This window comes from Brachionichthys hirsutus, unplaced genomic scaffold (assembly GCF_040956055.1).
Source record: "Brachionichthys hirsutus isolate HB-005 unplaced genomic scaffold, CSIRO-AGI_Bhir_v1 contig_886, whole genome shotgun sequence".
NCBI classification, from domain to species: Eukaryota; Metazoa; Chordata; class Actinopteri; order Lophiiformes; family Brachionichthyidae; genus Brachionichthys; species Brachionichthys hirsutus.
The window spans coordinates 157,527-172,209 of record NW_027180363.1 but is presented as its reverse complement, the minus strand read 5'-3'; positions in this window follow the sequence as shown (position 1 = coordinate 172,209).

Below are 14,683 nucleotides of genomic sequence, written 5' to 3'. Positions count from 1 at the left end.
TGATTCTCAGAGGAGCTAATTTGGGATGAGGCAGATAGAAGTACCGGTAATGTGAGCAGCGTATGGCTGCTCTGAAAACAGCTGGCACTGAATGAGTTAATTACAGCTCATTATGATGAAGTTATCCAGTATTGAGCATTGGCAAACAACGACATCCAGCCATTGGTTCAGGTATGTGGGTGAAAATCAAGACCCCTGAGTTTCCCTCTTGAAATGACTCAGCGTTTTTAAGTCGCGCTTCTCTCCGCCTCAGCAGGCCCATATAGCTCTGTTCATGCTTTAACGTCTCACTTTCAGATGTCAAAGCATTTTTTAGATTCAAAGTGATTGATTTGTACCGATGCATCACGTTCATAGTGCTTCACGGCTACTAGTACTACTACTACTACTTATATCAGGTACATATTTGACAGAGTTGCTTACAGGACATTGTCTTTTGGCTTTGCTTCAACAACAGCCACCGACGATGGAACCCAGAACATGTCTAAATGGAGTTTCCTGATCGATTCAGCCACAAGTTTGCATCTCGCTTCATTGAAAAGCTTCAAATCACTCTCTTGACATCCTGGTGCTGTAATATTTGGCAACAACTTTGAATTTGTGTTTTGTTGTGGCTATTGAACACCACTTGAGGTCAGTATATGCCCATTTATGGAAAAGTCAGTGAAGGCATCGGAATTAAACTTCCTCTGCGAAATTCCTTCATGAGCTCAGATTAAGACAACATCACATGATAAGAAATAAACGGTCTTCTCCTTCCATGGCAGGTGCTTCTAAAATACCTGAGGATAAAGAAAACTCTCACACGCATTTAGATGTCTCTGTTTACAGATTATCTTTCCCCACCCCCCTGTAAATTGGTTGTCAGCCAGTGTCACCCAGGCTAATAGTGATTCATTAATGGTCGCACCTCGTGAGCTTTCGCAAAAGCTTCATCTGGGCTTAACGGAGAGAGAGAGAGGGGGGGGGGGGGGGGGTGGCAAAGCCTGTGCCAATCACTCACCATCTAATGAGGACAGGCATATTAACACACAGCAGGGACAGCACCGTGTCGGACCCGTCTCACCGGCTCTGACATCACTTTGACACAGCTGGACTGCTGATGAAAGAAGTTCCTCCCGCCCGGGATGAGGAACACCCTTAATGGTTGCAGCTGAGAATGTCCGTTAAAGTATATTATTGGTGAAGCGTAACAGCCACACAAGCCTATTTTCAAGTATTTGACAAAAATGGCAATAGTCCATTACTGTGGCGTTTCCACAAAGAAAGTAAGTAAGAGAAGAAAAGGAAGCCAGGTAGCAGCTGTGTGCAGCACGGAGAAGACTCTATGAGATGTATCTTTCATTTTGGTTATAATTGTAATTGTAACCGAGAGACAAGAAGCAGAGAGAGACAGGGATGGGGAAGCTGAATTAGATTTCCCACCATATCAATATTTGATCTTTTCAAATTCAAAACCAAATCACTTTCACGCTCTTGTGCCATCAAAGGGAAATACTATACGTCCTTTTTGTGAGGGGACACTTTAATTTGGTCTCTTCTTTCATACGTGAACTGGAGTGCTTCATTAAATTGGATAAAAATAATAATAATTCAACCGGGTTTGTTCAACACTCTCGTCACAGAGCGTCTTTTCCGCGGCAGCTATTTTTGCTTTATTTGAAAGTGTGTGGGAGGGATTGTCTAAAACAGCACACTTCCATTTTGCCCACGCACAAATGCACATTGTGGGGATACATCAAGGCCCAACTTATAAGCGCCAATGACATTTTTTCCAGAAACAGGAATCTGGAATGTATTGGAGCAAAATTCAAACTTAGTGGGGAAGCTGGAGAGTCTCGGGCATTGGGCTCCTGGAAGGTCGCCAGGTCATCCAGATTCACGGGAAAACCACAGTCCATGTGTATTTCCCTTTCTGTCTCATTCGCTTTGATGCAGGCACACACACACACACACGCACACACACACAACTGCACACAGAACACTAACCCGCCGGAGTTTAAAGGAGTGGCATCAATTCAATAAGGCCAGGCTGACGGGGACAGCGCAATATACAACAACACAGCTGCTCGCTCCATCTCTTTGCTAACCCATTCCCCCTCCTGACTTCCTTGCTTTCCTTTAAGCTCCAGCTCGGCAAAGCAAAGTGATGACAATTTTGTTTTTGCCACTTTTCCACCAAAAATAGGGTAGAAAGCATGTGAGTAAATGTGAGGAAGGGTAATGAAAGTGTTTTTTTTTTTTTCCTTAGCGTATCAGTTGAAAAAGGAATATTAATGGGAGTCCGACAATCTATCAGATCTAAATCAGAATTGGTGACTCCACAGAGCTGTTGAACGCCCTTCCAATGACCATCTCTGTGCAGGGGTATGTGTCTCCATCCAGTGTCATCATCTATGTGTCAAATCAAAACGGCTGCAGGCTGAAACAAGAGATCTCACTCATCCAGGGTCAAAGAGACATCATCGAGCTAGGAAGCCCACACAACGCCATTAAGTCCCATCATCTCCTGCATCAGGGATCCTAACTAGTGCATCAAAATCCACTTAAAGGGCCAGAGCAAAAACAAGCATGTATGTGGTTTTGTTCTGCAGAAACAAATTGGCCGGAGTGTCCCTGCAATTCATCTACAGAGGGGAGGCATGGGTCTCTTTAGGGCTCAGATGGATGTGCTTGCTCTGCCAGTATGACACCCAGAGGGGCCCCTGTCACGTGACGGCACACATTAAGAGCTGATCTGGGAGACAAATACCTTGTCCTGGATGGCTATAAGTTTGGGCGAAAGCATGATATAGATCGATGGATGGAGCTGCACAATCCCCCACTGACCACTACGAGTCCTCTGTTAGTGTGTATATATATATATATATGTGTGTGTGTTTAATCATTTACTGAGTTTAAATAAATGCTTCAATAAATGCTTCAACTGAGTTTAAATAAATGCTTCAATAAATGCTTCAACTGAGTTTAAATAAATGCTTCAATAAATGCTTCAACACTGACAAGCATTAAATAGCATTTTTAATGTCGCTCTTTGCATAATGTTTTACACGGTAATATAAATGCAGAAGTCTAGGTATGAAAGTACACTGAATATCTACACAAATGTGTACTGTTTATATTTTAGTGTAAGCATATGACTGAGACTGGATTCAACCCTTCTTGCTAAGAGGCTGCAGCGGTAGCTGCCACACCAATGATTCTAAACAACACAGATGCAAGAAGCCATCCAGCAATAGCAAGGTTGCATCATCATGCTACGTTTGCCTGCGGTGAATGTCAGAGGTGGATTCGGACATATTCGCTGGTCAGGACCCACGGAAATGAGTTTTGTAAATGTGCTAGTCCCCGACCAGCTTCTTGTTTGCTTTGGCCACTGGGAAGAAATGAGCAGACATGTATTGCAGGAAGCCGTCTGTCCCCATCCTACTCGCTTATGTAAAGGCTAGAAGAAGAGACGCGTTGCTGGGATACGGAGGGCTGAATGCAATGATTGCATCTTATGCTTAAAGATTTGCAATGAAATGGATTACTGTGACTGTTTGTATCTTATTAGGCTGACATTTCTGCAAGAGGAGAGGCATGCCCCTGGTTGGCTTTGGGAATCGGTTGCATTTAAATGTCAAAGTACAAGGCCTCATGATTTTTTTTGTCTTGACACATTTTATTATGCTCACAAGAGGAGAAGGGGGAGGGGGACTTTAGATTCTGGGATGAGCGGAGAAGTTGATAAGAGACTTTCTTTTCATCACTGCAGTACCTTTCAAGAAGAGGAGACATGGCAAACTCTTCAAGTGAAGCCCCATCTCGGTGCATTAGATGATAGCAACTGCATAATGAGAATATCCTTAAGCTGGGGAAGAAAAATAAAATCACAGGTTTAGTGTGGGCAAGTCAGAGCAATGTTTGAAGTCGTTGTTGTGTTCCTTCCTTTATTTTGAAATATTAATACCTCTCTGATGGCCTGAATCTAATGACTGTCACATCCAGCCGGAGGAAGCCTGTTGTGTTTATCTCTTCCTCGCTGACGACAGAAAAAACTTCATCACGTATTTCTTCGACATCTTTGCAGACATTAAATCCAGAACTAAGACAACCATCTGTAGTTGCTCACAGGACTGGACTTACAATAAAGGGTGCTTAAACATCTGCTGGAGCTATGATCAGCGATTGATCCACGGACATGGGGGGTCGGTGGCCGTGCACAGTCAGGCATTTTCCATTGATATATATATATATATATATATTAAAAAAAAGATGTATTGTGCCTGAGCAGGAGGGGGAACAAGCTGAGATAATTGTTTCGCTGGTGTTCCCTCTCAGACGACATCGTGCCCTCACTAGAAGGTCATGCCTTATTGAACCCTCAAAGCAGCTCTTGTGACCATGACCATCACCAATCATGGAGGAGGGCTTAATCTATGTGGTGGTTTTAAATGTTACCTTTAACTTTAACTTTAACATTTTCCCCAATTTATTTTATTTATTTAGCATTTTGTATTTAATTGAGTTTGTATTTGTGTACATTTTGATTGTGTTTCACAATGTACTTTATTTGCAATTGGGATTTATTTTTAATTTTTTTACAATCCAGCATCGCATCAAATTTTTGCTATTATTATCATGCTTAAGATAATATTCTCTCTTTTCTTACATGTTGCTTTAACACAATTTTTATTTAAGTGAGTCTGTTTTCTTCATTCTAAACACTTCGAGACGTAGTGAAAGGTGCAATAACGTTTATTACTAATACAATCCAAATCCTTCTATACCGTCTTCTTCTTACTTTTCTTACTTTAATGCATTTGCGTTTGTGTACAGCTGCCAGTATCTCTTCAGAATCGACAGGTTAAGGTTTAGGTTGCTAAATAAATGCACAAAGAGGTCAAAAATACATTCAGATGTAAGAATAAAATCCATATAGTTCTGCTACTGGCTGAGAAACATTTATATTGAGTGGATTACGAAAAGGATTCTCTCTTCCTTTCATTCTTTCTTTCCCAGCTCTATATACCCATTGGTGTACGTAAGCGTATAGACTTGATTTAAGTATTTGTATTGGAGCGTTTAGACAGAAGCTACATAGAGATTAACTGCAAGCTTATGTCCCTGCTGTGCTGACAAAGTGAATCCTCTCTCCACTAAGTGATGCAAGCGATCCAGCCAGCGATCTCAGTCGGTTGTTCTCAACATGCCACGCTCTCGTGACTGATGATGGCTGTGGGGTGTTAAAGGTCAATGCAGTCTGGCGTTTACCTGCCTGGATTAGAGATATTCTCAACCTCATTAAGTGGAAATCACAGAGCTCCTCTCGGACAAGGCCCGGTCTCATCTGGATGCTGGGAGAGGCGAACGCAGACGTCGATGTGGCTGCCGCTTTTGCGCCGTCTGCTTGACTGAAATTGACCTGAATAAAAGGCAAATGAAACAGGTATTGCTGCGGCCGCTTCGCCTGGGTGATTTTTCCAGATCGACCCAGCAGGTGAAAAGGTAACTTGTGAATGGCAAAAGTTCAAAATATGTTTAATGTTTTTTTTTTTTTATCCAATATTCATGAAGCCTGATTGAATAATAATTAAAAAAGATTATCTGGAAATAAAACTTTTGATGGCATTTAAAAGCATCTGAAATCTAACCTTTGCAGTTAAATTTGCAAATCCACTTGTCTAATTACAATAATGGAAACCGTTGGGGGAGGCTGCATTGTAATGTGCTGCATTAAAAGTTCACTCACGAGAACACAGCACGAGCACTTCCTTAGTGATGGATGAAAACTCATCAGCGAGGCGCTGCGATGCCGATCCGGTGACGTGGCACAGTGGTTGAGAGGGTAGTCCTGTGATCGAGAGGTTAGAGGTTAGATCCCCGGCTCAGGCACGCGTGTACGCTGTCGTTGTGTCCTTGGGCAAGACACTTCACCCACGTTGCCCAGGCACATGTGCCTGGGCAACGTGCAACCAGCAGCAGACTACAGTTGAAGTGTAACTGCTGTGAACCAATTCTACCTTCGGGTACAAATAAAGTAACCTTACCTTAATCCTTTGGGTTTAACTCTGAAAGGGTGTCCGCTGCCATGCATTAAAAATTGATGTTAATTAAAAGGAACCAACAGGATTGAGACAAAAGTAAAGTCCCTCTTTAAGTCGCATCTTGTCTGTAATCTGAGCTAGATGCCGATGTTTCGGTCCAGCTGCTGCTTCCCCACAACGCCTTCTTGCACGGTCATGAATTTGTCTCTTATTTACCGACACGAGAGACAAGTTAATCAAGAAGGCGGATTTTTTGTCTTTTCTTTTTTTTTAAGGCCAAATAAAATGAATTGACTTCAAATCAAATTCTTGCAGTAATGCTGGTGAAGATCCTCTGTTTAATTAAAAGAGCGATGGCAGGCTACAATCCCCTGCTAATTTTGTTTTCGATAATGTGCTCCAATGTGATGATTATGAATCCCAAGCTACATGGGCAGAGCCCAAAGACCTGCGGTCTGCACAGGACCGATTGCAGATGGTCCGAGCTGTGTTGGGGTTTTGGTTTACTTTACAGTGAGCACCTGCAAAGGGCCGGACCGGCGGCCGCTAAGCTGATGTGCTAATCAAAACACTTTACTTTGTCTTGCTATATCTCTTCAGACTGGGCCAGGTTGAATTGCAGCTGTGGGCTCAACCTCGCTCCTCAGTCTTGCGGTGAGGCTGCCAGCGGTGATTTCTGTTCTCATTGATTGGGATCACAGGATGAGCCGAGCAGCGATGCTTCTATCTTCTTAAGGCATGCCGAGGGGAGGAGGTTAGTTTGAGCATCGCATGGAAACAGAGGCTTACATCTGTGTCCAGGGAAGTAACCCCCATCCTCAGACAAGAGTCACAAAAAGGAGGCATTGGGAGTACAATACATATCTTCACGCCAATACCTAGTTTCCTACAGCACCCCCCCCCCCCCCCCAACTTGGTCACAGACCTATTTCCCTTCCATCGTTCTCTCAATCAGGAGATAAAAGGGCTGAACAGTACCAAACAAACAGCCTCCAACCCACTGGCGGCCGACTAGATGACAGAGTACAAGTCAAGTAGAAAGACAAATGCTCCCTTGGGGGGGTTCATGCTTCATCAGTGATAGCAGCGATCTCAGGCAGTTTTTATCCTCCCCCTCACTTGCCTTTTTTTTTTTGTCGCTCAGCTTGGCACTAATCCTGTTGTTAAAGGTGACTGCTGGGATCACAGAGATGCTCCGAGCACACGTACAGAGCTCTGGTTGTTGTTTTGATGATGACACAAAGTTACTCTCACGGAGTCGGGTAGATATGCTTTTATCTTCAACCCAGGACCTTCTTCCTGTGCTGACTTGTCTTTGAGATTGAGATTGTCTTTGTATTTTAAGAGTAGTTACAGTCCAACTACTGATATTGATCGAAATGTTCTTCAAGGCAGACACTGGACAATCCCTTTTGATATTTCACCGTCTCATATTGCAGCTTTGAATCCAGTCGTTTACCACGAGAGGCCAAAATGAAAATGAAACCATTTGACGTGACAGACGTTTTTGTGTTCCTCCTCCACCAATTCATATTTGTTATATTTATGAATAAAAAAAAAAATTATGAATAAAAAAAAAAAATGACAGTACTCACCATCCCCCCAAAAATACCCTATCTTCCAAGTGGTGGTGGTGGCTAATGACTCCGCTGAGACTGATGAGAGCGAAGAGGCTGAGGAAATGGATTGAAGGTGCCGTTTGGAAAAAGAAGGTCACGCATAACAGCCGCATGGATGGACTGGAGACATTAAAGCAATCCTATGGCAACAAGATAGACGATGAGAGCAGCTGATAGGAGGTGAACCGACGGCCCAAAACAATACACACAGGAAATGCCCGGCGTGTGAGCGACAGAACAGAGTTAGAAGTAAAGCACGGCTCAAGTTTGCAACGGAATAATCGGCCTGATTGAGCGCCGCTCCGCTTCAGCCAGTGCCTTTCAGTGTCTTTCCCAAGTTAATCGTTTTTGTTTGAACTATGACTTACTGGAAACTTCCAGACATTTTCACGTCCTGTCATCATCTCCCTTACCAGATCTCAATCTTGATTATATGCAGCGCTCGCCATCAAATAAGTACAAGGAGGACCACGTACATTTTATATTTCTTTTCCATTTATATAGTTCATAATCTTGCTTCTGCTCCATACAACAAGATTGCAAAATCCATTAATAAGAACATACACCGGCCATATGCAAAACACAGCATTAAGTCAGTAGAGATTAATGGGTTTTCTGGGGGGGGGGGGGGGGGCAGATAAATGCTGGGTGACAGGGTCAGACTGTTGCGAGTAGACGAATAGGGCGAGAGCTGTTTTTTTACCCAGCGCCGTCATGCCCCACTGACCACCATGCTGGAGTGTGTCGGCTCCTTCAGATTAATTGTCAGTCATAATTTAAGTTGTGCCGTGTTCAAACAGGACGAGCACGACAGGGGCTTTCGCCGATCGGGATATACACGAGTGCCGCTGAAGTGCATTAAAATTCAGCCGAACAGTCCTAAAGCATCGTGCACAGCGAGACGAAGCCTGCACTGCATCAGATTTTCATTTTGTATGACTGTCGGTAGCTCAGTCCAAGAGGAACTGAAAATTCGAGATCCCAGGAGATCCCAGGATTCCAGTGAGAGGGAACCACATGACAAAAAAAAGTCAGATTATCTTCCTAATCAATAAACTTTCTCCATTACTCTGCTGACGCAAGAGTTTCATGATGACTAATTAGCAACAAAATAGATTTTAAATGGAGATTCATTACGGTATTAAGGCCTGAATATCAAATGCATCTCGAGTCCCAGAAGCAATCGGGGTAAACCTTCATATTTTTGCACCATTTTTGCACCATTTAGCACCAAATAAAAAAAAATCTTTACTTTTACTAGATAAACATTCATATTCAAACAAGGTCTTATGCTCTATTAGTGAAACTAAACTTCATGTGACATTAAATGAGCATAATGAGATGCCGATCATTGTCTCATGCTGAACAGATAAAAACCGACAGGAAACCATTTGTTCCCTCACCTTCAGATTGGGATTGGGATTCTTTTAGCTCATTGTTTTGGCTTTCAATCCAACAACTTTTTTTTATTCAACCTTTATTTAACCAGGAAAATAACCCGTTGAGGTTAAGAAGGGGGGGGGGGGGGGGTCCTGGCCATTATTTTAATTTGGGGATAATCCGGAAGAGAGGTGCTTTTCGAGTATTATTGTTCTTCCAAACAAACATAGATGGTGATAAATGAAGTAAAAACGGATTATATTGACTGCCTTAAATGCAGAGGAATAGACACACAAGTCAAGCATGTCTGCCTTGGTTGTGTTGTCTTGGTGCTTAAATTGACTGGTTTATTTTTGTGAATTCCTGTCTTTTTCTTTCATTGTCGTGTGCCAAACGAGACACACCTGATCCCCATCCCCATCATCACCTCTCAAATCAGCCCGTCTATAAATGCTCTGCTCAACCTGGCCGACCTTTGACAGATGATGCTTTCGCCTCTGTGCTTTTTTACCTCCACTAAGGTGGTCGTGTTTTCACCATAACTAAAACAGTTACAGCTGGATTTTGAGGAAATGTTGGGATTGTTACTGAGAACGGATTCAGATTTTGTTGATGATCCAGAAGAGCTTCTGGATTCTTATTGTTACATTTCAGTCAATGGAGCTTCAGAATTTCTTCCTCAATATCTGTTGATTATTGACCAATGTTTCAGGAATTTCACACGTAGAGTGGGGACCTCTATCTCACCATCACATTTAATCTGGATTACATCTAGGCTTAAATCAGGGAAAGACAATCTTACATTTTAACATTGAAAACCTCATCTACGGATGAAAAAATCAGTTACAACTCCGATTCACTTTTACTTTTCGTTGTTGGTGTATCAAGAAACCAAGAATAATTTATAACCTTCTGGTGATGATTCAGGACAGATCCTGGATTCTGAGTAACTTGGATGACATTTTTGTTCACATTGCAGTCAATGCAGCTTCAGAATTTGTTCCTCTATCTCAGGTGATTATTGACCGATGTTTATGGAATGTGACAGTCATGTAGGGTGTTGTATATCCACTATGCAATGACAATAAAGGCTTTCTATCATAAACAGGATTGTCAACTTGACTGTCATTCAGTGTCCTGTTGACAGCTGGGCACAGTGTTTACCTGAGCACAGATTTAAATGGAGGTCAGGGCCCCACAGATGGTGTGTGTGCATGTATGTGCGTGTGTGTGTGTTTCAGCATACTGTATTCCCTGATTCACACAGTGAACTTTTTGTCCTTGTGATTTGTATTTATGGGGTTTAAGTGCTGTGTAACATTATCTTACATCTTAACTGTGTGTGTGATTTGTGAGGATTTCTGTTCCCTTCTGTAAAGCCTTAAATTTAATCTCCATTTGGTCTTAGACATGTTACACAAATTGAATACTACTGGAGCCCCTTGGGGGGGAGACATGAGGAGAAAAAAGAAATGAGGAGGAGGAAAAACAAAATTAAAAATCCAGAGAAATTTACTCGAAATCCTGACCTAGTTTGTCGGGATCTCAAAATCTCAATTGTCACCCTGAAGTAAACAAATAGTTAACACAGAATAATTGCTAACAACAACAAAAATCACCAATTTAACTCGGGATCCCGACTTAGAAAGTCGGAATTCTGAAAAAGTATTACGGGGTCCCGACAAACTAGGTCAGGATTCCGAGTAAGTTTCTCTGGATTTAAATGTATTATTTTGTGTCCCCTAAGGGGCTCCGTAGAATACTGGCTTTTGATAAAAGGTGCAGCAAAATGACTCCTGTCTTCCTCATCTGTGGGGATACGTTGAGGCGTCTCTCGTAGGGGAACGATGGTTTGGAGAGGCGGAGCTGCTGGAGCTGTGGTTTCAAAAAAAAAAAAGATGCTATGGCCGTCTTGACAGGCTAATTTCGTTCGGTTTCATCAGACTTTCGCTGCAGACAGGCCCAGTCACCGCTGTCTTCTTATTGGGCTGCCGGTGGACATGCTCTGCAGGGTTAGTGGGGCTTAACGGGACCCCCCCCCACACACACGCACATACACCCCACAAGCTCTGCTGTTGCTCAGAGTGACAGCAGGCGGTAAGGCATGGGCAAAAAAATAATGAGAATTTTGAGTTAATGTAAAGCTCGTGTTTCACTCAAACCCCTTAATCAGTTTGACTGAGTTTTGTGATTTCTGCACAAGAGAAAAACCAATCTTGGAGCACCAGGGATCATTTCACATCATCATTCCATCGTTTGTCATATCTGATTCAATCAAATGTGGGAAACGATACGAATTGGAAAAACTCTTTGTGAATGCCTCTAAAGCAGATCAAACGCATGCACGCACACACACACGCATACACAAGGAGAGAGCTGAAGGGGTGGAAATGGATGAAATGTATTATTAATGATTGGAATATGAGACAGCAGTGAAACGGTATATTGTGATCAACACAAGGTATATGAGTCACACTAATTACTAGACATCGATGGAGCTGAAGCTGAAATCCCCAAAAGTGCAACATGATGCCTAACAACATGTTGTGCTCGGGTTTGTCGCAGGCGCAGCTCGAGCTCAACAGCCGTGGGTTGAGTGATGAATGAACTGAATGCTGGGGCTGCAGGGAAGGGTAATTAGAAGAAGGCAAACACAACGCAGTAATGTACACTGTGATTGGAAAAATGGACACTAACAAGACTTTTGTCTACTATTTGGAGAGGCTTGCTTTTTGATGCCGTTTCTCCATGAAACACGGCTTAAAGGCTCCTGATTAATGCATCCATTATCCTTGGTATTTGTCTGAGAATTTAAAAAACAAGTATTCATTCAAGGGGATTTTCAATGTTAAAAGATCAAGTTAAGTTTCAGAAGTTTTAATACCTGCGATGGAGCAAGGGCAATCGTGAAAATCAGTTTTAGACTTTCATCGGAAAATCTGGGCATTGGCCTGAACCGCCGCGAGACGCCCCTCAAGACTTGTGGTCAAAGTAGAAATATTAAAGACTCCAATATTGTTAAGATGAAACCAAGAAAGAATAAATAAAAAATAATAACACAAAAAATTCAGAAAAATGCGAGAGACGGTCCTCGCACATCTTGAATATTTAACTCGCGCATTGACGCTTTGGTTGGTAGTATTTCTTAAAACATTCCGATCCAACTGGGACAAACTCAGGAATGAAGAAAGCTTCACTAATTCAACGGTCATTTTTTATGTCTGTTAATGTCTTTGCAACAATAGGTAGCCATTGCTTTGTTGGGTTTTCATCAGCAGCACCAGTACTTCCCTCGCCAGTGTTGTGAGCGCTGGACAGAAACTCGACTTCAAACCCGTGTGGAGGCTACAGCAGCGGAAACCCCAAGACACATACTTTAGATTTTACGAATAAAACTTTGCCATGCTTGAGTTGAGACTTGTAATACACAAACTTTTGACACGTTGGCAATGCGATATCTCATCTGCTCCAAGGTGGGCCGGGGGGTCTGACTAGACTCTGGAGAAGGTCCAGTGTTGCAGGCTGATGCTAACAGCTCCACAACGCTTACTAAATTCACTTTTATGGAAATAATATTTCATTAACTTTTAATTCAGCTTTTGAAATTGACAAATTGAATTCTGTGCAAAGACTTGAGTTGAGACTCGACTTTTCTCGCTGGAAAAACAGTTATGTAAGAAGCGATTGTTGAATATCGACCATACGGCATCATTGATGCTAATATGCCTGTCTCTGAATTCATATTTGTTGAATGGCACCTCAGACACAGGCGTTGACAACAAAGAAGAGTGATTTTATAATGAGCCAAAAAAAACCTGCTCTTTTGGCACTGTTGGATATCTTTTTATTCTAGGACAGAGTGAATATGTGTCAGGCGCCCAATCAATAACCCAAGCCGGGGACGACAACTATCCAAGTTGAAATATAAGGCAATTCCCCTGTGTGAACACTACAGACAGAGATTACAAAAGCAGGCGGGATATCAGAGTTGCCCACACAGCTTCGAGGACAGAACTAATGGCACTCTTTATTGATCATGTGCGTTGTAATCTGTCAATCCTGACCTGTCCAGCTGCAGCAGAGTTCCGGGCCGCTCCATCGGGTCACCTCCAGCCATCTGCTCTTCCAAACACCCTGAGAGCATCCAGCGGTTATTACCGCACACCTCCTAAAATCATATCTGGCCAGCAAACAAGGAGCAGATTACCTGGCACATAGGCGCACTATTAAGTCTCCGGTTTAATTATCTAAATTAAAATGTGACAATTAAAAAAAGCCTAATTGTGGTCATTAAACTATTGTGGTCATTAAACCATTGTTGTCGGTGTGTGAATTTTAAGCTTCGCTGCCTTTTTTATTAATTATTTTGTTGCCTGTTGATTCATTCGGTGCACTATTTTGCATGTGAAACAGACCCAGTAAAACAGCAGCATGATCAGATGCCATGCAATGCTGAACCATTTCGAAGGCTGGAAAACAGATCCAGTGCCCAGCTGGGGTTTGTCAATAGTTTATTGATCGTTGTGGTCAGGCTCACTTTTCCATAGGTCAACACGATATTTGATAGAACTGTGTGTGAGTGTGGTTGGATTGGGCTGCTGTTCCCGGTTTGCTCATTCTGTCGGCTAATCTAAGCCTTCTAAAGCCATATTTTGTTGTTGCGCTCCTCAATATCTGCCTCTCTGTTTGTATTTGGATCAATGTCTTTCACAGCCCCCCCCACCCCTCTCCTTATTGTTTACATGTATTTGTGGCTCTCTCTTCTCCCACAGCTCTTCCTCCTTATCCCCATGGATTTCCCAGGCACTTTGCTCTGATCCGCGCTCTCTCTTTCTCTCGCAGTCTCATCGTCCATCTCACATCTTCTCTCTGGTGTCTCAGGGAGTGCCAGGCAAGGGCGTCCCTGGAGTGACCTTGCGGGTAATGAGCTCCTGATCACGAGTCAGGAAACCCGGCATTCAACACCCAACCCACTACCCTCCCCTCAACCAATGCAACACATGCAAAACAAAAAAAACCCGCAACACAGCTATCGTATGCTCAGCCCTCAAAGAGAAATAGTATTGGAAAGGCAGGGCAGCAGGGTAGAGGTGCAGATGAAAAGAGTCGAGAGAAACTTCTCCAAGCTCTGATATACAACTACCAGACCTCCAAAATAAAGTAAGTGGATTTCTTTTGCCCTCTGAGCGGACCCTTTCCGAGGCACAGCAGTGGGATACGTCAGAAAGCTTTGCACATTGAATTGTGCTCTGTGCTGAATTGACTCAGATGAGAGGAAGGTTTCCTCGTGCATCTGCGTTTATATTGAGGTGAGACTTATATGATTACTTCAGCCGTCAATATTATCCCCCCGTTGTTTCACTTTGTTAAAAATCTGTCCATAAGAAAAGCCTTTGGAAAGCTGAAAAACAAAACAAAAAGTTCAACTATCTCCAGCTATCAAAACAATATGGTGTTGTTGTGCTTCTTCCTGTTATTTGGTAACATAACTTCACTTTATTTCATCGGAATGCATCTGTGGACACGGTTATAATCTTTTTTTGTTTTTTTTTGCTCTTCCAAATTTAAGCAGATTTTTCCCCGAGGTTGTTGATGAGAGATAATAAACATATGAAAACACAACACCCCATTAGGCTTCAAAATGTTGAGTTCTAC